Source organism: Grammomys surdaster, unplaced genomic scaffold (genome assembly GCF_004785775.1).
Source record: "Grammomys surdaster isolate TR1022 unplaced genomic scaffold, NIH_TR_1.0 126113, whole genome shotgun sequence".
NCBI lineage: Eukaryota > Metazoa > Chordata > Mammalia > Rodentia > Muridae > Grammomys > Grammomys surdaster.
The window spans coordinates 80791-104922 of NW_021620921.1; the positions used below are offsets into that span (position 1 = coordinate 80791).

General features: G+C 43.0%; 1 long non-coding RNA gene and 1 other non-coding gene across 2 annotated transcripts; both read left to right on the forward strand.

Annotated features, from left to right (window-relative positions):
• Positions 1-9440: 9440 nt before the first annotated feature.
• LOC114611492 lies at positions 9441-11039 on the forward strand. Its single transcript, XR_003709838.1, has 5 exons — positions 9441-9482; positions 9830-9885; positions 9976-10050; positions 10394-10454; positions 10656-11039. It is a non-coding gene; the product is annotated as an uncharacterized LOC114611492 (long non-coding RNA).
• LOC114611524 lies at positions 10503-10574 on the forward strand. The gene has a single exon (XR_003709850.1). It is a non-coding gene; the product is annotated as a small nucleolar RNA SNORD50 (small nucleolar RNA).
• Positions 11040-24132: the final 13093 nt, after the last annotated feature.

Here is a 24132-nt window from a genome sequence, read left to right on the forward strand (position 1 = left end):
ACAACAGAACATATATACACAACAGAACATATATACACAACAGAACACAACAGGTGCCATCTACATGTTGTGCATTTATATAAGTGTGTGTGTGTGTGTGTGTGTGTGTGTGTGTGTGTGTGTAACAATAATAAAGAAAAAACTCACTCAGTTTGAGATTGAGGTGATGGACATGGGAGAGGTTGTAAGGAGAGAACCTGGATGGGGCTAGTGGGAGGAAAGGGAAGGGAGAAGTGGTTTAATTATATTTTAATTTAAAAGCTACTAAAAAATTAAAAAGTGCAGTTTGAAAAAATAAAACTTTAAATAATCTTTCAGTTATAATTCCCCAATAATACATAGGAAGATCAAAAGGGCATTATTCTGACTTGAGTTTGCTTTCATTCACTTTCATAAACACCAAAGTCTCTACCATTCTCCTGGGGCTGCAAGTGTTTAGTCATAGCTCAGCGTGGTCTTTCCCACTCTTTGTCCCTTCTTCCTCCTGGACTCCACCCCACCAGGCCACACTCTTGCTTTCCAGATGTCTGTTTTGGCTTTCATTATTTCTTTTGTTTTGGCCCATATTACTCCTTGCTTTTTGAAATCAGCTGCCTTTGCAAAATACAATTTTTCTAAGCCATATCCAGGATGGAATTACTTTATGTAACTGATACCTTCCTTCTAAGAAGAAAAGAGCATTTCTAATTTTTAAAAAAAATGTTTAGACACTTTTTCTATAAAGTTTAGCAGAATAAAGAACTGTTCTAGGAGGAGCCGGGCGGTGGTGGTGCACGCCTTTAATACCAGCACTTGGGAGGCAGAGGCAGGTGGATTTCTGAGTTGAAGGCCAGCCTGGTCTACAGAGGACAGCCAGGGCTATACAGAGAAACCCTGTCTCGAAAAAACAAAAACAAACAAAAAAAAAGAAAAAAAAGAACTGTTCTAGGAAAGTAGGAAAGTCAAGTTAGATAAGAGGGAATATGAATCCAACCAAGAAGTTAATTGGATAAACACAATTTCCATGAAAATACAAAGTAGAAGCCAACCTAGAATGGGCCAGGGATTGAAGAAGAAACTGAAGCCCATGAATATGGGGAGCTGCTTCAAGAAGGTTGTTTATCATGTGTTATGAAGGCCTGGATTTGATTTCCCACACACACCACCGCCACCACCAACAACAACAACAACTTGGCTGGGGGAGGAAAAGCAGGACTAGCAGCTTGTTCTCTTTCTTTTTTGTTTATTGTTTGGTTGGTGTTTTGAGACATGGCAGTCCTAGAACTCATTCTGTAGACCAGGATGGCGTTGAACTCACAGAGGCTGGCCTGCCTCTGCCATCAGAGCCCTGGGATTAAAGGCATGCACCGTCTGGCAGCAGCTTTGTTTCAAGGAGAAGATAATGGACACTTGGCTTCACATGGAAGGAAAGAAGGGTCCTTCGTAACTAGCTGTTGACTTTTAAGATTTCTGAATGAAAACTTTGCCACCCCTTATAAATAAGATAATAGGTTCTGATTTTGTTTTAAATGTGGATATTCCTCAGCACTACAAATTACAGTGGAGAAAGTTTATTTTCAATGCTTAGCATTAGGGAAGTAGTGTAGTCCAGGACATCTACCAGACTCTGAAAGATCTTGATAAAAATAAAGAGCCACTGCTGGAGCTGCTGTTTATAGGTGGAGAGTGAGCAATTTAAGCTTAACACCGACTAGCTTACAAATAAATGAGACTTGGACTATGGTTATTTTATTTGGCTTTGACAATTACTGGGGGGGGGGGGGGCCGGATTTCACCTTTTCTCTTCTAACTGCTAGCCTGGCTACCTCTCCAGCGGTGTACTCCAGATGCTTGCTGTTTCTCCTGGCCAGGTACTCATGGCTCCTCTCCCCTCATGGGGGCTTCCTCCTCCTCTCTCGTTCCTCCTCTCATTACCTTGTCTCTGCTCCTCCAACCAGGTCACTCCAAACCCACCTATCTCTATTCCCTACAGTAATTGGCTGCAGCCAATTTTAATTAACTAATAGTTTTAAATCAAGAAACAAGGTTTGCACAACAAAAGCTTGTAAACATGAGAAGTCACTCTTTGTTTGTTTGTTTGTTTGTTTGTTTTCGAGACAGGGATTCTCTGTGTAGCCCTGGCTGTCCTGGAACTCACTCTGTAGACCAGGCTAGCCTCAAACTCTCTAACTCAGAAATCCGCCTGCCTCTGCCTCCCAAGTGCTAGGACTAAAGGCGTGTACCACCACCGCCCGGCCGAGAAGTCACTCTTAAGCCTAGACCTTCACATATAGATTTTGGCATTACAATACATAGCAATGAGCCAAACCTCAACAATAGGATGCCCATGGCCAGCTCAGGTTGCTAGGGCCCTGTGACCTGAGAAGGAAGGTCACTGCAGGATGCTGGGGTCTCACGACCTGGGATGCAGATTACATCCTTAGATACACCTGGGGTATATACCTTGGATACCCTGTCAGAAGTCCAGACCTGGTGGGAAAGAGGCATGACATGGAGAGACCTATTAAGTCAAGATGGCTAGCTGAACAGGAGTCACTTATTTGTGTAATTTCACTTTTTGAAGCCTCATATGTGTGACCGCTAAATGGTTTATTCAGAATGACTTCACAGGGCCATGGAGACGATTAAATAACACCATGCCTGCAAAGTTCTATACAGGATGATACAGCAGAAATCAAACCTCTGGAGACCAGGCCTGACAGGCAAAACACACGCACTGTCACTCACAGACCACTGGCATCATGGAAACCTAGAGGATCTGGCATTTGATGGGATGTGGACCCTCCATCTTCAGCATCCATGCCCAGAAGCTGGGTCCAAAGCCAGAGTGTCCTACCTGGGTGACACTCTATATGGCAGCCTTGCAGGTACCTGGCCTGCCCACCAGACTTTAACCCACCATAGGTGAAGCATTTTAATAGATCTAAAGGAGTCACCAGAACATCAACGATCTGCCCACCACACACTTTAAGGGACCTCACAGGAACCATTAGGCTACTGAGGAAGAGCAAGTACAGTTAGATCAGCCACACCTGCTCGTACAGTGTGGCATGGCTGTTTGACAGAGGACGACAGAGAAGTTTGTCCTTGGGTAGCCAAGGGATGCTGTGTAGCTTCACATACGCTCTTCTGAACCCCTAGGGATGTTTAATCCCCCATCTCTAGGGAAACCCCATAACCAACCACTTTTCTAGCTAAACCTTCCTGACAGATCCTGGGGCTAGGCAGGTTCTCAGAAGTTGTCTAGCTAACCCTAGTTAGTTTTTTATCAGCTTGACACAAGCAAGTCATCTGGGAAAAGGGACTTCAATTGAGAAAATGCTTCACTAAGATTAGCCTGTAGACAAGCCTGGATGGCTTTCTGGATAACTAATTAATATAGGAGCTCTGCGCCATCTCTGCGCCTTAGGCATATTACCTAAATTGTGTGTGTGTGCGCATGCGTGCGTGTGTGTGTATGTGTGTACACACATGCACGCACATACACACTAACCGAGCAGCAGCTATTTCTAGGTATTTGAATGCATAACAGACGTGATTTTTGATACAATACTAGAAGTTTCCATATCAACGTGGTGCACTGGAATGACAGTTCCTTATCTGGAATATGTACCCTTGTCTATAAAACAACACCGAGGTCTTCGACTGCAACTTGTCAGTCAGCATCCTGGGTTTGTTTGCCACATTCACATAAGGCCTATGTCCCGGTTATTACAGTCTGGATTTTTTGAAGTCCTCGTGATTTTGTCCAGATTTTGTGCATGGGGTGTATTTTTATGTCATATGTAGACCACGGCAAAAGCAAAGTGGAGAGGGAAGGGTTTATGTGTCCTGTGCTTCCACATCACTGTTCTCATTGATGGAAGTCAGGGAAGAAACTCAAACAGGACAGGACCCCGAAGGCAGAAAGTGATCCAGAGGCCATAGAGGAGTGCTGCTTACTAAATTACTCCTCCTAGCATGCTCAGCCTGCTTTCTTATAGAACCCAGAATCATTAGTGCAGGGGTGGCTCTACCCACAACGGGCTGGGTCATCCCCCATCAATCACTAATTAAGAAAATCCGTAACAGGCTTGCCGACAACCTAGTCTTGTGAATACTTTTTCCACATCAAGGTTCCCTCCTCCCAGATGACTGTATCTTCTATCAAGTTGCCATAAGTTATCATAGCCAGGTCACTCCAGGAGGATAGACTCTTCAATGCCATTACACCCGAGGTCTGGAGATCTGTCTGGGAACTCAGCTATGCCATCAGCTAAAATACCTTTCAATTGTGAGTTCCATTAAGTCAGAGAAAAAGAAGTGCCTCTTGCAGGCTGTTAGTCCCTACAGCAAGACAGCTAGTTGTTAACGAAATTGATTAACTTCTTGGGACCCTAATCAGGCCATATCTTGGAAGTAGAGTTTTACTTAGTAATGAAGACTTGCTAAGATTGTTTTATTAATAGAATGAGTGAATGCCCATTTGCTAAGTGGCAGCATTGGATTTAAGGTCATATAGATCTTTAAGGTCACAATGGTTGGGTGCTCTAGTTTTCAAAAACACCCCAGAGCAGGCGAAGAGTTTCTTTTGAGATGGTATATCTGGTAGCCATCTCAGATCATTTATGTATTTATGTATTATGTACAGATGTTTTCATGTTGTATTCTCTTGCTATCAGTTCAAATTCCTTTGGGTAAAAGTTTCTGTGCCAATATAACTGAGAATGCCAACTTAAAGAGAAGGAAAGGTTTATTTGGGCTCATGGTTTCTGAGTCCAGAGTTTCTGATCCATGGTGTCTGGCTTAATTACCTTGGGCCTAAACTGAACAGTATCCATATAGCGTAGCATGTGGTAAAAGAGACTGCTCACCTCAGGGCAGCTAGGAAGCAGAGAGAGACAGAAACTGCTCGTGGGCACGGGAACTATCCTGCAAAGGTACACTGCCGATGACTTCCTTCCTACCTAGCTAGCATCGACTGCCTGAAAGTCCATTCTGCAGTAAGTGGGATAGCCCATCAGTGAGGTTAGTGCTTTCGCCACCTAACAGCACCAACAGCTGTGAGCCACAACTTCAACACATGAGCCTGTGTAGAGACGTTCCATATTCAAACCCTGACAGACCTTCATTATGTGTATCAAGTTAACCTTGAATTTGTTTGTTTTGTTTAGAGACAGGGTCTCTATATAGTCCTGGCTCTCCTGGGACACCCTATGTAGACCAGGCTGACTCTCACAAAGGTCCTCCTGTCTCTGCCTTCTGAGTGCTAGGATCAAAGCTGTGTGTCACCCTGCTCAGCACTTGCAATCCTCTTGTCTTCGCCTTCCAAGTTCATCACACCTGGCATCAATCTTAGGCTGACGGGCTCCATTAGCAGAGCCTGTGTTGTTCCATGTTTTATGACCTTTGGTGCTTAAAAAAAAAATGGCCGGGTTTGGGGCAATAGTAACTAATAGAGCCAAAAGAATACCTAGATAGAACACACATTATCCACACTATCTAAAGTGGCTTAGTAACCAGGGATCTTATTTATAGTTGCTTCCAAGGACAAGAATTTTGTCCTTGGACAAACTGACACCACCCTGAAATTGGTAGACCGATAAGACTGTGTCCTCTATGCTGGGATAATTCTGTTTTTGTGCCAAACTGTTCATTAAGTAACACCAGGAGTAGCAATCTCATTATGTGGTCCACTCTAAGAATTATAGATGTCAAAGTCACCAAGAAAGCAGTGGCTCCCGTGGATTGCTGCTTTCCCCACATGAAGAGATGAAGATTAGTTAACAATGAGCATTGTCCTTTCTTGGCCAGCAGGTCCTGCCTTATAGCAGCCTCAGACTGGTGGTCTACATGTACCACTCTGAGGTTGTGGCCAAATGAGCTCTTTTCACTTGACTAGAGACAAATATAGCCTCAAACTCAGAAATCCACCTGCCTCTGCCTCCCAAGTGCTGGGACTAAAGGTGTGTGCCACCACTGCCAGGCATATAACTACTTCTTATAAGTATTATGTTTTCCAAGGTTAGCTACTACAAGCACACACTGTAGTACTAATCCCAGGCCACTGCTATTGTTTTACCCCTTAGTCGGAGTCCCACTAGTCTTTATATGATCCAGACTTTTCTCGTGGAGTTCAGTTTACAATTCTGATGGTCTTGGCAAATGAAGCCAAATGTTGCATCTAAAATTTAACAAAAGGGAAAGTTGCTTGGCAGTTAAAAGCAACTAACTGCTCTTCTACAGGACTTGAATTCAATTTCCAGCATCCACATGGTGGCTCACAACGACCTGTCCCAGGAATTCTGACACCCTCTTCTGGCCTCCACAGGCACTGCACGTGCATAACACACAGACATACAAGCAGCAAAACACCCACACATATCCAAATACATAATTTTTTTTAATGTAACAAAAGCAAAACTACTTCATCCTCTTGTCCTTGATCTCAAATTTCTGTGAGTCACTGGGGCCACCATTCCCATCCCTTCCTTCTCTCTCATTCTCCCCACTCTGCCTCTTTTCTGTTCCCACTGTTCATCATCACTGCATACCATGACATCAGCAACAGCACGCTTTGATGACTTGGTTATGAGGCTGGAGTCACAGTAATTTTGAGACATTAGTGTTGGGAGCCGACTCCTAGCAGAAAGCGGCTATCATCTTTGCAGCCATCTCAGGCCATATACCCTGACAAGACTTGTTTTCAACAGCCCACAACAGCTGAGCACACTCTGATAAACATCTTGTTTTTCTCACATATCTTACTTTGCTCCTTAGTGCCGCCAGCTGCAAGGCGCACGCACGTGGTATCCACACTGCAAGGCACGTGACAAAGTGCCTTCAGCTGTGTTCCCCTGCTTGCCCACGGTGGCAAGTGGAAAAGCATATAAATACCCAGGAATTCCTTTCAATAGAGACTTGATCAGACCCTCTGTCTTGTCTCCATTCTTCGGTCTCTCGCCCCTTCATCCCCACTCTCTCTTGCTAGACCCTGACCCGCAGACCGGAGCAGCAGCCTTCCTAACCCTGCAGCCTTTTAATACAGTTCCTCGTGTGTAACTGCCCATTCTGCCCCACATTCGGGGGCCACCTTGTCCTGACCCAAGCTGCTGCTCCGGTCCACAAGTCAGGTTCTAGCAAGAGAGAGAGTGGGGATGGAGGGGCAAGAGACACAAAGAATGGAGACAAGACAGGGTGTGTGATCAAGTCTCTCTTTTTTTTTTTTTTTTTTTTTTTTTTGTTTGGTTTTTCAAGACGGGGTTTCTCTCTGTAGCCCTGGCTGTCCCAGAACTCACTCTGTAGACCAGACTAGCCTTGAACTCTCAAACTCAGAAATCCGCCTGCCTCTGCCTCCCAAGTGCTGGGATTAAAGGTGTGCGCCACCACCGCCCGGCTCAAGTCTCTCTTTTTATTGAAAGGAAATCCTGGGAATTTATACACTTTTCCATGTACCTTGCCCTCATGGACAAGCAGGGGAACACACCTGAAGACACTATGTCACGCGTCTTGCAGCGTGGATACCACGTGCACCTTGCAGTTGGGGGCACTAAACAGCAAAACAAGATATGTGAGAAAAACAAGATGTTTATAGAGTGTGCTCAGCTGTTGTGGGCTGTTGAAAACAAGTCTCTTGTCAGGGTATATGGCCTGAGATGGCTGCAAAGATGAAAGCTCTGAGTCGGCTCCCAACACTCATGTGGTAGTGATCCTCCAACCATAAAGTTATTTTAATTGCAATTCATAATTTTGCTACTGTCGTTGTAATGTAAATATTTTTGTACATAGAAGTTTGTCAACAGGGTCTCTACTTACAGGTTGAGAACCACTGATCTAAATTCTCTTGTTATGTGTGATTGAAAGCTAGCACATAAGATTAAAACTACATACTAAAATCATTTTGAAGATGACATTCATCTAATATCTTAAAACCCTGACACTGTGGCTGTGAAGATGGTCTGATAGGTCAAGCATGGCTTTTGCAAGCCCAGGGACCCCAGTTTGATTCCGCACAAAAATGATGTTAGTTGTGGCACATGCTTATAATTTCAGTGCTGGGAGGTGGAAGCACAAGATGTCCTAGACTCATGTCTCAGCCAGTCTAGCCTAATTTGTGAGCTCCAGATCAACGAGACCCTATCTCAAAGGAAAGAAAGGATGTTCATGAGGATAACACCTAAGGCTGTCCTTCAGCCTCCACATGCATGTGCGTATCTGAACACACACATTTTAAAAGAACCAAATGAATACCACAGGCTTGAAACGTAGCCCAGAGGCACAGTACTTACCCAGATGCTGTAACAAGCTTTTACCTTGTAATTCTATTCCCTACCTTCCTTCTATGACAAACATTATGGGATGTTCCTCACAATCTCTTACCCAAATGACGTTTATTCATTTATTGTCATTACTACTGCATGTGTGCATGACGTGGGCGGGGCATGTATGCTACAGTCCAAGTATGGTGATCAGAGGATAACTGTCAATGCAAACCGACAGCCAATGTACACATAATCTTAGTGAAAATGCTATGAAATAAAGACCCAAATTTCCAAATGCTAAAATATCCAAATGTAGTATGTGTATATCCATACATTCACTCATACATTCAAATTACTTTGAATTTTATGTTCAAAGTCTTAAGTTTTTTCTGCAGATAATTAAGTAGGGAGAAACTTAAAAATAGAGGACAGCTATGTGACCTTAGGCCAACTGGCGGCTTTTGACCTGCTTCCTCCTCTGTGAAATGGAATATTTAACTTCTTCAGGATTGTGACAGTATAACTGTCACTAGTGTCTGGTACCGGGTAGGGAGGTGGGTGGGAGCCGGGTGTTGGACCTGGCTGGGCGCCCAAGCTGGAGCTGGATAGCGTGCACGCGACAGCGTGGCCCTCTGCAGACCAGCGGCACTCCAAAGTGCACGAAGGATAAACAGAGAGCTTTTCGGTTTCACTCGCGTAGTTCTGTCCTCCAAGGTCCCTTCGGCGGCCTGGCAGGATACACAGCGCAGCGCTGGCCACATCGGCGCGTAAAGCCGCCTGCGCCGCCAAGTCAAGGCCACTCCCAGCCGCCGACCGTCCGTGCCGACTAGGCTCGAAGCAGGCGGTGACCTCGCCTCAAACTGCGGCTGTTCGTTTGAATTCTGGCGCCACTCCCACGCCACGTCGAGCTGAGCAGCCCGCCAGACTCGGAAGAGACGGGTGGCGGCGAGCCAGCGGGAGCGCGCGCAGAAATGGACGGGCACGCGGCAGCCGGGCGGCGCGCGCCACGCCCCGGATTGGCCTGGAGGAAAAAAAAAAAAAAAAAAAAAAAAAAAAAAGGGCCAGAGCGCACGCTCCCGCGCGTTGCTGCATGAAAAGCCACGCCCCCACGTGCTCTGACATCCAATCGGTGCAAGAGGGAGGGGCAGCCTCGATTTCGCACAAAAGGAGCTATAAAAGGAGCTGCGGGGACCCCGGCTCGTTCTTTTACGACGGAACCTGAGTGCTCTCTTTGTTCGGCAGGTGAGTTACTTACACAGTCGGATGACCAAGTGAAATATGGGGACGCAAGGAGCATTTGGAGGCTCCGGTCATATAGAGCAGCCTCTGAGACTTGATTTTAGGCTACCGTTATAAACATCCTCGGAGAGATGCGAAGCAGCAAACAATATTTCGGGATTGGAGCCTAGGCCGCAGGGAGTTTGGGGCTCAGCGGCCTAGCTGAAGGCCGCATGCGCTCTAGTTAATAAGTCACAGCGTGGGTGGATTCTTACACAGCAGGGTTTGCAAAAATAATCTAGGAGTTTTGTGCTGTTTGGAAGGGTACCGGTGTCACCTAAAGAGACACTCGATTATTTGCACATTTACAGGGACAATGGCGCCATTGTTAGTAACGTCTGCAAAGCAGTTACAAGAAGAAACCAAGGTAAGGGCGATGCAGCTTTTAAGTATACTGTTGACTTAGAACAGTAGGAAGTAGTGTGTGCTTAAAATTTGTTACTTTTCATTTTATTAGATGAAGGGGAGCCCAAAGCATCCGGGAGAATTCGTAAAGAAAAGAGACTTGGTTAAAACGTAACCGCTTTAAAAGGTGTGTATGAGGCCTAGATCTTATTTTTTTAATCTGGTTACGGAACACTTAGCATTGTGAAATAAGAATCAGCCTCCTGTATGTTAATGAACTCTGAAATAGTCCTGGCCAGCCACTGCAGCTTCTCCTACTCTTGCCTTATTAATTAGGAATGGCTGTAGTGAGTGCATAGTGTACAAATTGATTCTGAGACCTAACTGGTCTGAACAGTGATGAAGTATATCCCGAAGATGATGACCTGAAGACAGATACAGCTTCTGAGATAAGACCATTGTGTTTAAGTGAAGTAGTCTTATTTTTTATGCAGTTCTTACTCATAGCATGTTATGGTACTTTCTGCCAGCAGTGAATGCCGACCCATTGAGATGCCTGACACCTGTAAAGATCCTGGAGCAGGAATGCATGTAAGTGATGCTTTGCTTTGTTTTTGCTGAACATAATGTCATTGGTCTAGTCTGTGATGATCCTATCCCGAATCTGAATTCCTGTTGAAAAACCATAATTACGGATCTGGCTTCTGAGGTGGACCATTACAAAGGACTGCTGTGTTCTGTTTTAATGTTGGCAGTAATGTAATAATGCCTGTGTCTTTGTTTTCCCCCTAGGGCCAGTGACAAGGCTGCAATGAGAACTTGGTGTGGTAAACATCCAGAAAAGGGAAAGACAAGAAGAAAGTGCACAGCATTAGTACTGGGATGTTTGAGATGGGGTCTACATGTCCCTGGCTGTCCCTGATTATCTGTCTAATGAGCAGGACAGCATCTGGTATGGCCTGCAGAGTTGAGCCTTGTATATTTCTTGTGGGCTGTATGTAAATGAATTGTTGTGACAATCCATGTATATGACACTCTTATACAGACTGAACAGAGAAAGCAACCATAGCTGTAAAGCAGCAATTCAACATTTTTGTGATTGTAAAATAGTTATGGGCTATTTCCTTACTCATCTGACAGTGGTTACTTGCTGCAATAAACATTCAGTTGCAAATATTTTTTTCAGTTCTTTTTGTGTCTGCAGATTGATTAACCAAAGTGCCCTGGTACATGTTTTCTTCCACTTATATGGCAATTGATTTTTAAAAGTTGTGAGGTGGGGCAGTCTCCTAACTAGCATGATTGTGCACTTTGTCAGGTTTCCCTGTGAAGCTTAAACAATATCTTGATTACATTTGTTCAAACACACCCCCCCCATTATTTTTAGGCAGGGTTTGCTTTGTCTTTTCTCCCACCTGCCTCTGCTTCCCAAGTGCTAACTGGGCCATCATTCCCAGCTTTAACTTCTAAATTTGTGGCACCTGCTTCCGTTTGACTGTGGTAATTGAGTGTTGACTTACGTTTTTATTCTCAAAATTGTCCTGGTACTCAACTATAGAGATAGCTGGCCTCAGTTTAGAGATAAAAGGCCTAGCCTTAGAATAGTCTGCTACTAAACTGCCTGACTTCAGTTTTCGCCGGCTTTTACAAAGTAGTGTCACTGGTTGTGGGTAAATTGTTCTAGTATGCTGTTGCCTTGTGGCAGCACTTAACCTGGTATGTTTGTTTTTGAGTTCGCAGTCTCCCTGGCTGTCTGGACTGGGTTGATCTTGGACTCCAACCCTCCTGCCTCAAATGCTTGGGTTAAGAGCATGTCAAGGCAGCCCTCTACCTAATTTATCGTCTTGATATTAAAGGTCTTGAAATGCTTATTCTGGAGTTTTCACACTTATCAGGAGGAATCTAGTTTGGTTTCTTTTCCCCTGTACATGTTAAAGTTTTCCTGATACCATTGATGAAAAAGCCTTGCTACCTTTGAGAAGGTGAGTTGGCTGTGAATATGGGTTCTCTACCATGTTTGGGTGCAGTTAAAGAATGTCTAGTCAGTTTCTAGCTTATTTTTAGCACTGACCTTATTTTTAGCAGGCCCTTAGTTCCATTTTTATTTTATTTTATTTTATTTTATTTTTTTTGGTTTTTTGAGATAGGGTTTCTCTGTATAGCCCTGGCTGTCCTGAAACTCACTCTGTAGACCAGGCTGGCCTCAGAAATCCGCCTGCCTCTGCCTCCCATATTTCTATTTTATGATAGATTCTCATTTTGATACTGTGCTTTTCTATTTTGTTTCTATGTGTATGTTGAATCCTATCTAGTACTGCTTTTGTATTGTATGTTATTTGTTGTCTCCTTTTTATATTTGAAGAAATGATTTTCCATTTTGATTTCATCCTTGATTCATTGGCTATTCAGGAGTAACTGAATTTCCATGGAAAATGGGGCGTCTACAGCTCAGCAGTCTACAAGGCAGGAAGATCATATGAGCCCACTCACAGAGGTTCATTAATTGATGAATCTCATAGACCCAGAATAGGGTCAGATGCTGTCACTTATTTCAAAACAAAGCTGGTGTGGCACACAACTCATCAGAGGCGGGTGGATCTGAATTCCAAGGCCAGTTTGCAGAGCAGGTTTCAGGACGGCTACACAGAAACACATTGAGGGTGTTGTCTTAAGAGGAATTTAAGGCTTATTGACTTGTTTATTCAAGCTGGCAAAGTTAAAAGCAAGGCTGTGTTGTGAAATGCTTTGTTTTTAAGCCTCTGACTTTTCTGCAGTTCCTTCTGCTTATTTCCTGCCTTCAGAAGGGTCTTTTAATATTTACTTGATATAGTCCAAATTATTAGTGTACATGTTCTATATATTAGAATACTAGTCTGCTAAGGAGCCCAGAGAGGAAAAAATGTCAGTGCAGGTACAGGATGCCAAGAAAGACAAAAAACAACTTTATAGAAATAGAAATCACAAGTGAAAATTTTCTTCATTGGTTGATTACTTTGGAAGACCCTGTTTATACCTAGACCTCGTTAGACTAAGCTGGCCTTAGGAATTTCTGACAATCCTGCCTCCTAAACTGTAGATAGATTACAGGCAGGTATCACCATGCCAGCAAGAGATTCCTTTATATCAGAAGATTAAACAGATTTGCATCCAAACCAGTTCAACTTCAGGGAATATACAGTTAGGCTTAAGGGACTCTGCATGAATGAAGCATAGTATGGTTTTCAGATGTATTTGTGTTAGTGGGATGGAAAAAATGGAATACAAGATAAGACTGAATGCTAAGAAAGTGTGATGAGTTCATGTGTTGTGCATTGAAGGAGTGTTTTTATAGGCTAGGGATTGGGGGTGGTATGTGTATGATGACAATTACCCTTTTGGGCCAGAAGGGGGTGTCGGATCTGACGCTGGAGTGCTGCTGCTGTGAGAGAGCTGGGTCCTGAACTTGGGTCTTGAAAGCAGTAAGCACACTTAACCACTGAGCCATCCCCATCATTGACCTGAACAAGAGACCAGTCCAAACAAGGCATGGTTTTTGTAGAAATTAAAATTAGTTTCCATTGAATTTACTAACTCAAACCTTTTAATACACACTGGATGGCATTTTTCACTAAGCATGAGGAACTAGCCTAATTTACAGATGCTGACTAATTCTATGTTAGCCCACACCTTGAGTTTATTAGCTTGATAAATTGCTAAGGAACTTACCTGAGAGTTAACTAGAGAGTCAAGTCTGAAAAAAAACAGTTGGTGGTTGAGAGATGGCTCAGCAGTTCAAACAGCCTGGGTGTACACATTTAACCTGGATGGAGGCAGAGGGAGGTGAATCTCTTGAGTTAAAAGTCTGGTCTTCAGAATTCCTGGGCTACACAGAAACCTTGTATGGAAAAAACTAAAATTAGAATATTGAGCAAGTACAGAATTACACTGAAAAACTATAGCATCAAGGAAGCCAGATGGAAGGAAACAAATCTGATGTTAACTCAGAATCTTGTTTTTTGGGCTTGTTTGTTTGTTTTTGTTTTTCGAGACCGGGTAGCCCTGTAGCCCTGGCTGTCCTGGAACTCACTATGTAGACCAGGCTGGCCTCTGCCTCCCAAGGGCTGGGATTAAAGGCGTGCAACACCACTGCCTGGCATAATTCAGAATCTTCTATGTGCTGGAGGGTGGGTGGAGAGTTCGCTCACTGGTGAGAACTGGTAGAGGCCAGCCTGGTCTACACAGTTCCAAGGCTATAACATGAAACTCATCTGTTTGCTTCAGACTGGTTTCATAAGTTGAAAGAACAATTTATGTATCTGGTTTGAGTAACTTTAGCCAACCGGAATTTTTGCCCCTGCCTTGTATCAAGATTCCAGATCTTAAAATATAGTAGGTACAAATCTACCATTTGGTGCTTTCTAAAATTAGTTCTATTGCCAGAAACTTAATCTGCACAGCACTTGGTTTCCCAGTCAAGTGTCCTCTGAACCAACCAACAAGCCTTGGAAGCTTGCTACTTGAAGTGTATAGTGGAGCTTCTGGCTGCTTTCATGGTTTTTCTCTAGTGTTCCAGTGGGGATTAGAGTCCTTACCTGATTTTTATTTGTTTTTAGAGACAGTCTCATTGTACAAGCCCAAGCTGACCTCAAAACCATGGCAAACCTAACTCAAGTTTTTAAGTTGTGGAATTTTATAAGCATGACCCACTATTCTGAATTTAGAGTCCTTATTTGCTTATTTTCTGCCAGTTTCTTACTCTACAGTTGGATATCCCCTCCCAAAGGTTAGTTCTAATCTAGACAACCTTACAGTGTAGTTTGTAAAACTGCCAATGTTACCAGTGCTTTTAGCCCTCATCCGCCCTATGGGCCCTGTACTCTGGATATGTAGGGAGCAGATAAAGTCCAGATTTATCATGAATTTTTAGAAAGTGGTGAGCCACCTACAGGCAAGGGGAAAGGATAACTTTTCTGTATGAGAACCAGAACCTTTAGCCTCATTCTCTAGAGTTCTGGATTCCTTGCTTCATGACTACTTAACTGCTCAGGTCTTAGAATGCCATGTAGTTAAGTCTGACATAGTAATACCAGAAGATAATTATTAGTCTAATTGAATCTTAAATTCAGTAGCCCCAGAGAGCTTGGTCCTTCTCTGATGGTGCTGTTGGGAAACTGGAAAAGTGTCAGCTTCCCAATGTGTTCTCTAGCCAAAAACCCACATGAATGAGCTCAAATGACCATGGACTCATGAAATGACCTCTGACATTAGTTGATTTGGTTAACTTGACACAAATATAGACATCTGGGAAGAGATTACTCGTGTTCTTTTTATTCGCTTTACATCCCAATCGATACCTGCCTCCAAGTTTGCCCGCCCAGGACCCCTCCCCTTCTCTGAGAGGATGGAACTCCCCCACCCCAAAAAAATGTCCCAGGAATCCCAGAGATGGATTAGTAGTTAATAGCACTGACTGCTCTTCAAGAGGCCCGGAGTTCAATTCTCAGCAACCACATAGAGGATCACAATCATCAATAATTTTATCAGATGCCCTCTTCTACCATGCAGGTGTACATGCTGATAGATCAGTCATTCATTTTATTCATTTTGGTTGAGTCAGGGTCTCATGTAGCTCTAGCTGTCCTGGAATTTAGTAGGCCAGGCTGGCCTTGAACCCTAGATCACCTTGCCTCTGATTCCAGAGTGCTGGAATTAAAGATGATTGCCTTTACTCCCAGCTTGGAAGAAGGATTCTTAATTGAGAAAATGGCTCTATAGGATTGGCCTATGGCAAGTCTAGGGTGTTTTCTTGATTAATAATTGCTCTCAGAGGGTTCAGGTCACTGGGTCAGCACCATCCCTGGGGAGGTAGGCCTGAGTAATATAACAAGCTGAGAGCTGTGTGGCAGGCAGTTCTCTGTGAGTTGAGGACAACCAGGGCTACACAAAGAAACCCTTTCTTAGGAAAAAAGAAAACCGAGCAAGCCAGTAGGCACCATTCCTCCAAGGCTTCTGCTTCAAATCCTGCCTTGAGTTCTCCCCTGACTTTCCTGAGCGATGGAGTGTGGGCTGAGCGCTGTAAGCTGAAATAAACCCTTTTCCTCCCCAAGTTCCTTTTGGTCATGGTGTCTTATTACAGCAGTAGAAACCCTAACTGAGACAGAAACCATTCCCTAAAATAAACTTCTCTTTAAAGAAATAGGTTGTTTTTTTGTTTTTGTTTTTCGAGAAGACAGGGTTTCTCTGTGTAGCCCTGGTTGTCCTGGAACTCACTCTGTAGACCAGGCTGGCCTCAAACTCAGAAATCCGCCTGCCTCTGCCTCCCAAGAGCTGGGATTAAAGGCGTGCACCACCACCACCCAGCAAAGAAATAGTTTTTAAAAGAACTATTTGAAAATCTTAACATTAAGACTATATTCCGGGGGCTGGAGAAATGACTCAGTAGTTAAAAGCACTGACTGTTCTTCCAGAGATCCTGAGTTCAATTCCCAGCAACTACATAGTGGCTCACAACCATCTGTAATGGGATCTGATGCCCTATTCTGGTGTGTCTAAGGACAGCTACAGTGTACTCATATAAATAAAAATCTTAAAAATTAAAAAAAAAAAGACTACATTTTGGGTCCAACAAGATGGCTCAGTGGGTAAAGACACTTGCCACCAAACCTGATGGCCTGAATTTGATCCTGAAGACCTGCTCCCCTAACCCAAGTTGCCCTCTGACCTCCATATTCACAGCGTGGCATGTATGCATGTGAACACACAAATAAATATAAAAATACGAAAAGAAAGACTATATGGTTTGGGGACTATTTCTGTAATCACTAGAAGATTTTCCCTGGAGCTATAGAGCACAAAAATTATAAGGAAGTATGATGTCGCCTCCTGGTATAAGGACAGTTCAGTACATGAGACAAAATTCTAAATAGATAACATCAACAGAATAAAGGGTAAACACTATGATTACCTCAATAGGTTAAAAAAATACTGGATAGGCTGGGCGGTGGTGACCCAGCACGCCTTTAATACCAGCACTTGGGAGGCAGAGGCAGGCGGATTTCTGAGTTCAAGGCCAGCCTGGTCTACAGAGTGAGTTCCAGGACAGCTGGGGCTACACAGAGAAACCCTGTCTCGAAAACCCCCCCCAAAAAAATACTGGATAAACTCAGCATCACTTCATGAATAAAATATAAAAATTTGGAATGTAAGAAACTCCTGAACACAAGAAACACCATCTCTGGCAAATAACAAGAATATTTTACTAAACTCAGGAAAGGCAACAAATGTTTCCTTGACAATTGGGAACAAGAAAAGAATTTCCAATTTCACAACTGTTATTTAATACATAATTAGGCTGGACACAGTGTTTAATTCCAGCACTAGGGAGGCAGGGACTGGTGAGTTTCTGTGGGCTTGAGGCAAGCTTCATGTACATAGTGAGCTCCAGGACAGCCAGAGGTACATAATGAGACCCTGTCTATGAATGAATGAATCAACTGAAAGGCCCCCGTGGAGGGGAGACCCCCACTCAAGCCACGAGAACTCACGGTCACCCAAAAGATTCAGAGATACCGATCTTTTTTTGTTTTTTGTTTTTTGGGTTTTTGTTGTTGTTGTTGTTTTGTTTTGCTTTGTTTTTTGAGACAGGGTTTCTCTGTGTAGCCCTGGCTGTCCTGGAACTCACTCTGTAGACTAGGCTGGCCTCGAACTAAGAAATCCGCCTATCTCTGCCTCTCAAGTGCTGGGATTAAAGGCGTGCGCCACCACTGCCCGAAAAAGACACCAATCTTGATGTAACAGCAAGAGGTATATTTTAATCAGCCCGCTGAAGCCAAGACCCCATAACCCACACAGGGGCAGAGGAGCTCAACCCCCAGCTCGGGGAGAGTAGGGTATTTAAAGGAAAAAACCACAACCCAGGGGAAGTGGGGAGGGGTAACTGGAAAGTGCCAGGGTTCAGGGAACAGTCATGGGGAAAGTGCCAGGCCATTACTCAGCATATGACAGGGTTCGAGGAACAATCATGGGGAAGTATAGGTTTTTTCTCAAGGCTCAGTCTTATTCAGCCATATCATCTACCTTTGTGATTAGCCAAGTTCTTGTCCTTGGAGCACAAAGCCCAGAACTAGCCGAGCTGCTCTCCTGGCTCTTTTTACTGTTAGTCTGCTAGAAGTGAAAATTCTATTAACCCTTCACAACCAATGAATAGAAAAATCAATATTGTTAAAATGTTCATGCTGGTCAGGAAGTACTGACACGTGACTTTGATCCCATCACCTGTGTGGCAGAGGCAGGCAGATTCCAAATTCAAGGGCAGCTTTGATAATTGGTTGGTCTTCAGAATAAGTTCCAGGATACCCAGGACTACACACAGAAACCATATCTTTAAAAAAAAGTTCATGCTGCCCAAAGCAACTTAGAAAACTAATGCAATTCTTTTTAACATTCATTTTAACATTCTTCACAAAACTAGAAAAACAATCTTAAAATATGTGTGGAACCATAAAAGACCCTGAGTAGTCAGACACTAGAAAAAAAGAACAACACTGGATGCATTAAAATACCTTCCTTGAAAGCATGCTTCAGAGCTGTCCACCCAAATCCCATAATACTGGCATGAAACAGATACACTGACCAATCAGGCAGAATAAAAACCTAGAAATAACTCTGCATATTTATTGGTGACTTTCAACAAAGGCAGCAGGAATGTATATTAAAAAAAAAAAAAAAGGCCGGGCAGTGGTGGCGCACGCCTTTAATCCCAGCACTTGGGAGGCAGAGGCAGGTGGATTTCTGAGTTCGAGGCCAGCCTGGTCTACAGAGTGAGTTCCAGGGCAGCCAGGACTACACAGAGAGACCCTGTCTCGAAAAACCAAAAAAAAAAAAAGTAAGCCCCCTCAAACAGTATCAAGGAAACTGAATATCCACAGAGGGGGAAAAAACAACAGACTCTGTCTCTTAGGTTGAGTAATAAAATCTCAAAAAGAATCAAAGACTTAAGTGTAAGACTTGCAAATATGAAGCCACTCATCTGAACTAAAAAGCTGCTACTTGTCATTGGGCACAGTGACAGACAGTGTTCCTAAAGGCTTATCACAAACTAACAAACTAAAGGTCTGGGGCTGGACAGATGACATCGATTTTTTTTTTGTTTGTTTGTTTTTTGTTTTTGTTTTTCGAGACAGACAGGGTTTCTCTGTGTAGCCCTGGCTGTCCTGGAACTCACTCTGTAGACCAGGCTGGCCTCGAACTCAGAAATCCACCTGCCTCTGCCTCCCAAGTGCTGGGATTAAAGGCGTGTGCTACCACCACCCGATGACATCGCTTTAAAGAGAATATTACTGTTCTTCAGGACTCGAGTTCAAGTCCCAGCAGTTCTATCTGTAGTCAGGCGGGTGACAACTACCTGTAACTCCAACTCCCAGGGGGATCTCCCACCTCTGACTTCTGTGGGCACCTGTGCTCACAGTGCACAGTTGCACAGACACACAGAAAAACAAGATCTCAAAAAGAAAAAAACAAACAAACAAACTGAAGCCCAGACTGGATAACTTAGTGAGCACCTGCTCCAAAGTAAGAAACAGATCAACTGGTAAAGGGCCTTGCTGTCAAGCCTGATTGAGTGGAGTCCCAAATTCAATTCCCAGCAACCACATGGAGGCTCACAACCATCTGCAATGGGATCAGATGTCCTCTCCTGGTGTGTCTGAAGACAGCAACAGTGTACTCACACATATAAAATAAACAAATCTTGAAAGATAAAAATAAAAAAGTACAGTTTAGGACAGAAGTGGGGCCGGGCAGTGGTGGCACACGCCTTTAATCCCAGCACTTGGGAGGCAGAGGCAGGCGGATTTCTGAGTTCAAGAGTTAGCCTGGTCTACAGAATGAGTTCCAGGACAGCCAGGGCTACACAGAGAAACCCTGTCTCGAAAAAGGAAAAAAAAAAAAAAAGGACAGAAGTGGGTCCCCTTCTCGGATGCAATCTTGTTCCTGGTTCATCCAAAGGATGTGGTTCCTCCAGTGCAAGGAACTCTTTCTTGGTGTTTGGTGGGCTTAGCTCTGGAGGCTAGGGTTCCAGAAAAATCAACAGCCACCAAAGCCACCTCAGTTCATTGTCTCATACTCAAGAATAAAGCAATGCAGGACAAGGAGTGAGCTGAGTGAATGTAGATTTATTGGGGAAAGCTGACAAAGAGCTCCCAAAAGAGAAGGGGCTCCACCTGAGGAATACCCAAACCAACCAATGTGCATTACCACACACTAAAAGAAAAAAAAGATTAGATTATTCAGAAAAGAAGGTATACAGAGTGCCTGTGAGCATAGGAAAAAAGTTAGCATTGCTAGATTAGACAATTACTAATTAACATGTAAATGAATGCCAAATTGAAAAGCTATCTCACCCTGACCAGATCGGTTATTATCCAGAAGACAGAGACATAGATGCTAGCAAGAATGAGAGAGGAGTACCCTCAGATGCTGCTGACAGGGATATGTATAAAGTATGAATGTTCTTCAGCAACCTAGAAATGGAATTTCTATGGTATCTAGCAATCCCAGCAAGTGAAAGAAGCATTCGTAGCAATGTGTTTATTGCGGAATCCACAATAGCCCTGATGGAATCATGTTACATATCCTTAGATGAGTGGCTAAAGGACATGTGGTCCACAAACACAACAGAGTAGAATGCTGTTAAAATGTCAAGACGTGCATGCCTATCATCCTAGCACTAAGAAGGTAGAGGCAATAAGATCAGGAGTTAAGGGTCATCCTCAGTGTCCTACTGAGTTTAAGGCTAGCCTGAGCTAAATGAGATCCTATCTGAAACCAAAAATAAAAAAGTTTAAAGTTCTTCTGTTTGGTAGAACATGATGGCATTGGATTGGCATATGAAGTGGAATGAACCTGATAGTCTCTGGCAAGTACTGTCCTGCTGTTTAGCTAACCACTTATATTTTTCATTTTGTGGTAATGAACTAATCCAGCTCTTAGTACATGGTAGGCACATGCTCCACCAGTAATTTAAATGTCAACTTCCTGTGTCTTATATACATGGGGAACTTAAAAGGTTTACTTGATGGAAGTTGAGAGTATAATAATAGTTACTGTATGCATGCGAAGAACCTGCTGAAATGGCCTCTCTGTTAGGGGAAAGAATAGTGTTGTAGATAGAGAGAAAATATGCATCTGGAGGAGTCCAGAGCAGAGAGAGAAAGAAGTAGACTGGACACGGCCAGAGCTAGGGTGTCCAGAGAGTGGGAGAGAATAGTAGAGACAGAGATGACGGGTTGCCTTTATAGAGAAGACAAATGAGTATCTAGGAGAAGGGCAGCCTGGGGAGATGAGAGGGCCAGGGTGCTAGTGTGGGGACTTTGAAGTGTGTAACGGGTACTTTTGAATAGAGACTATAGGAGCCTACAGGCCAACATGGTATTTGATATTGGATTGTAGGTCTATGTAAATGACAAGCCATAGTCCCTTCTGCCAGAGGTAAGAGAAGTACCTGTTTCACAAGTTCTTGAGGAATGCTAGGTTTTATCTAACTACCAGAAATCCCTGTATTTACCAGGTTGAGCTAGATATATGGACTGCCTGAGACCTAACAGTTACTAAAGTCCCTAAAGGAATCCAAAAGGAAGAAACAGACACAGGATAGTTAAGTGGTGCAGTGGATTAGAAGGGATAACTTCTAATGTTCAATAGAGCACAACAGGATAACCATAGTTGACAACAGTCAACTGACTGTTTCAGAATAGTAGATTTTGAGTGTTCAAGGTCATCTCTGTTTCCCCAAGTTTCATAATCTCAGATGAAAATCCTTAGTATACTTGTTAAATTCCTCATCTCAGTCTTTCCTGAAGGTTATGTGTAAAATTCCAAGGCATCCTTTAGCACAATGGAATGATGACTCTCTGAGGTGACAGTTACACCAATCACCCTGATTGTCTTAGACAGGGTTTCTATTGCTGTGATAAACACCACAGTCAAAAGCAACTTGGGGAGAAGAGGGTTTATTTCATCGTATAGCTCTTCAGCATAGTCTATCATTGAAGAGAGTCAGGGCAGGAACCTGGAGGCAGGACGCAGGGGCCATGGAGGGTGCTGCTTACTGACTTCCTTGCTCCCATGGCTTGCTGTTTGCTTTCTTATAGCACCCAGAACTACCTGCTTAGGGATTGCACCACCCACAGTGAGCTGAGCCCTTCCACATCAGTCAAACAAACAAGCTAACACAGGCTTGCCTACGGGCCAAACTGGTATGGGAATTTTCTCATTTGAGGTTCTCTCTTGTCAAAATGTCAAGTTTGGGTCAAGTTGACATAACAACTAGTCAGAACACTGATATAGCCAGTCCACTGATCTATAATCTTCACACATTGTATACATGTATCAAAATGTCAGTGTGCTTACATAAATATGTACTATCACTAGATATCATTCCAAAATAAAAATAACACACATATATGTTATATACAAATATATATAGCATATATCTGTATAAAGTGTATGAGGTAAAGTCAGAAAAGTTTTAACTAATCCTTGTCTTCTAACTTATTAAATGGAAAATGTAATTAATATACATTGTCATACATTTAAAAATATATAGCTTTTATGAATTTTTCTGCAAGTATATACATACTCATGATACTATTACTATATTCAGGATAATGAGTACATATATCATATCCAAAAGTGTAGGTAGGGGCTTTACTTTGAGTAAGGGATGGCATGTAATATCCAAATCAAGATTTTGAGTAGACAGTAAAAGTTTTAAGTCTAGACTTCAGGGGAGAGGTCTAAGCTATAGAAATATAATTTGGGCTAGGCAGTGGTGGGGCATGCCTTTAATCCCAGCACTTGGGAGGCAGAGGCAGGTGGATTTCTGAGTTCGAGGCCAGTCTAGTCTACAGTGTGAGTTCCAGGACAGCCCGGGCTATACAGAGAAACCCTGTCTCGAAACCCCCCCCCCCAAAAAAAAAGAAAGAAAAAAAGAAAGAAATATATTTTGGTGTCATTGGTATATGAAGGAGGATATATTTAAAACTATAGGATTATTTTATTTCATTTCTGATACTATGAAGGATGAACACAGCACTTACACATGCTGGTCAAATGCTCTACTCCTGAGCTAAATCTCCCACAGATTTTTGTTTTCTTTTATTTTTTAGATGCACTTCATATGCTCCATAAACTAGTTTCAAACTCATAGCTTAAGTGAATCTCCCATGTCGCTAAAATAGCTAGGACTAGAATAACTCACTATATCACCGACAAAGCCAGAAAGCTACAAAAGATAACCAGGGGAGTTATGGGAAAGAGAAATAATCTACAAGTTGAGCTCTGTGGCATTTCTCAATTAGGATATTTCCGGTTTAATTAGGTCAAATTCCAGACATAATTTATTGTCAGATTCAGGTGCTACATTTGGAACAAAGAGACCTAGAGAGAAAGAAACAGTAAAAAACAAGAATGAGAATTACACAAACAACTACCTTGGTGGTGGGCTAAAGGATGCCTTGGAATTTTCCATGTAACCTTCAGGAAAGAATGAGATGAGGAATTTAACAAGTGTACTAAGGATTTTCATCTGAGACTATGGAACTTGGGGAAACAGAGATGACCTTGAACAAGTTATAGGTTTGCTTCATAGTGTTAAAATGTTAACCGACGCAGAAAACTCCCGGTTTGAATGAGGTTAAATGCATATTTCTTCATTTTTCTCCCACTGTACTTATCAGCTTTTGAGCAGAAAACAGATAACCAGCTTAACCGAATTTAGGTATGAATCACCCAGAAGGATCAGAGCAAGCATATTCAAGGATATTGAGGACACAGGAAAAAGTGTTAAAATGATTGGCCTTATGGTCCAGGCTGGTGGATCCAGGAGCAACAGATGGAATTGTACTAGAAAATTACCCCAAGTGCGTAAACATTAGGTGGGCCACAAGAAGGTGCTAGTGAAAGCTAAGTAAAATAAGGCCTTCCGTAATCACGATACAGGGCAGCCCACAGGCTGTTATGTTGGATTTCTGGCTTATCTTTCTCTAGCCCAGAAGCATGCTTTCCTTGAAAACAGAGAGACAAAAAAAAATTTTTTTAATTATTAAAAAAAAAAAAAAAAAAAAGGTCGGGCGGTGGTGGCGCTCGCCTTTAATCCCAGCACTTGGGAGGCAGAGGCAGGTGGATTTCTGAGTTCGAGGCCAGCCTGGTCTACAGAGTGAGTTCCAGGACAGCCAGGGGTACACACAGAAACCCTGTCTCGAAAAACCAAAAAAAAAAAAAAAAAAAAAAA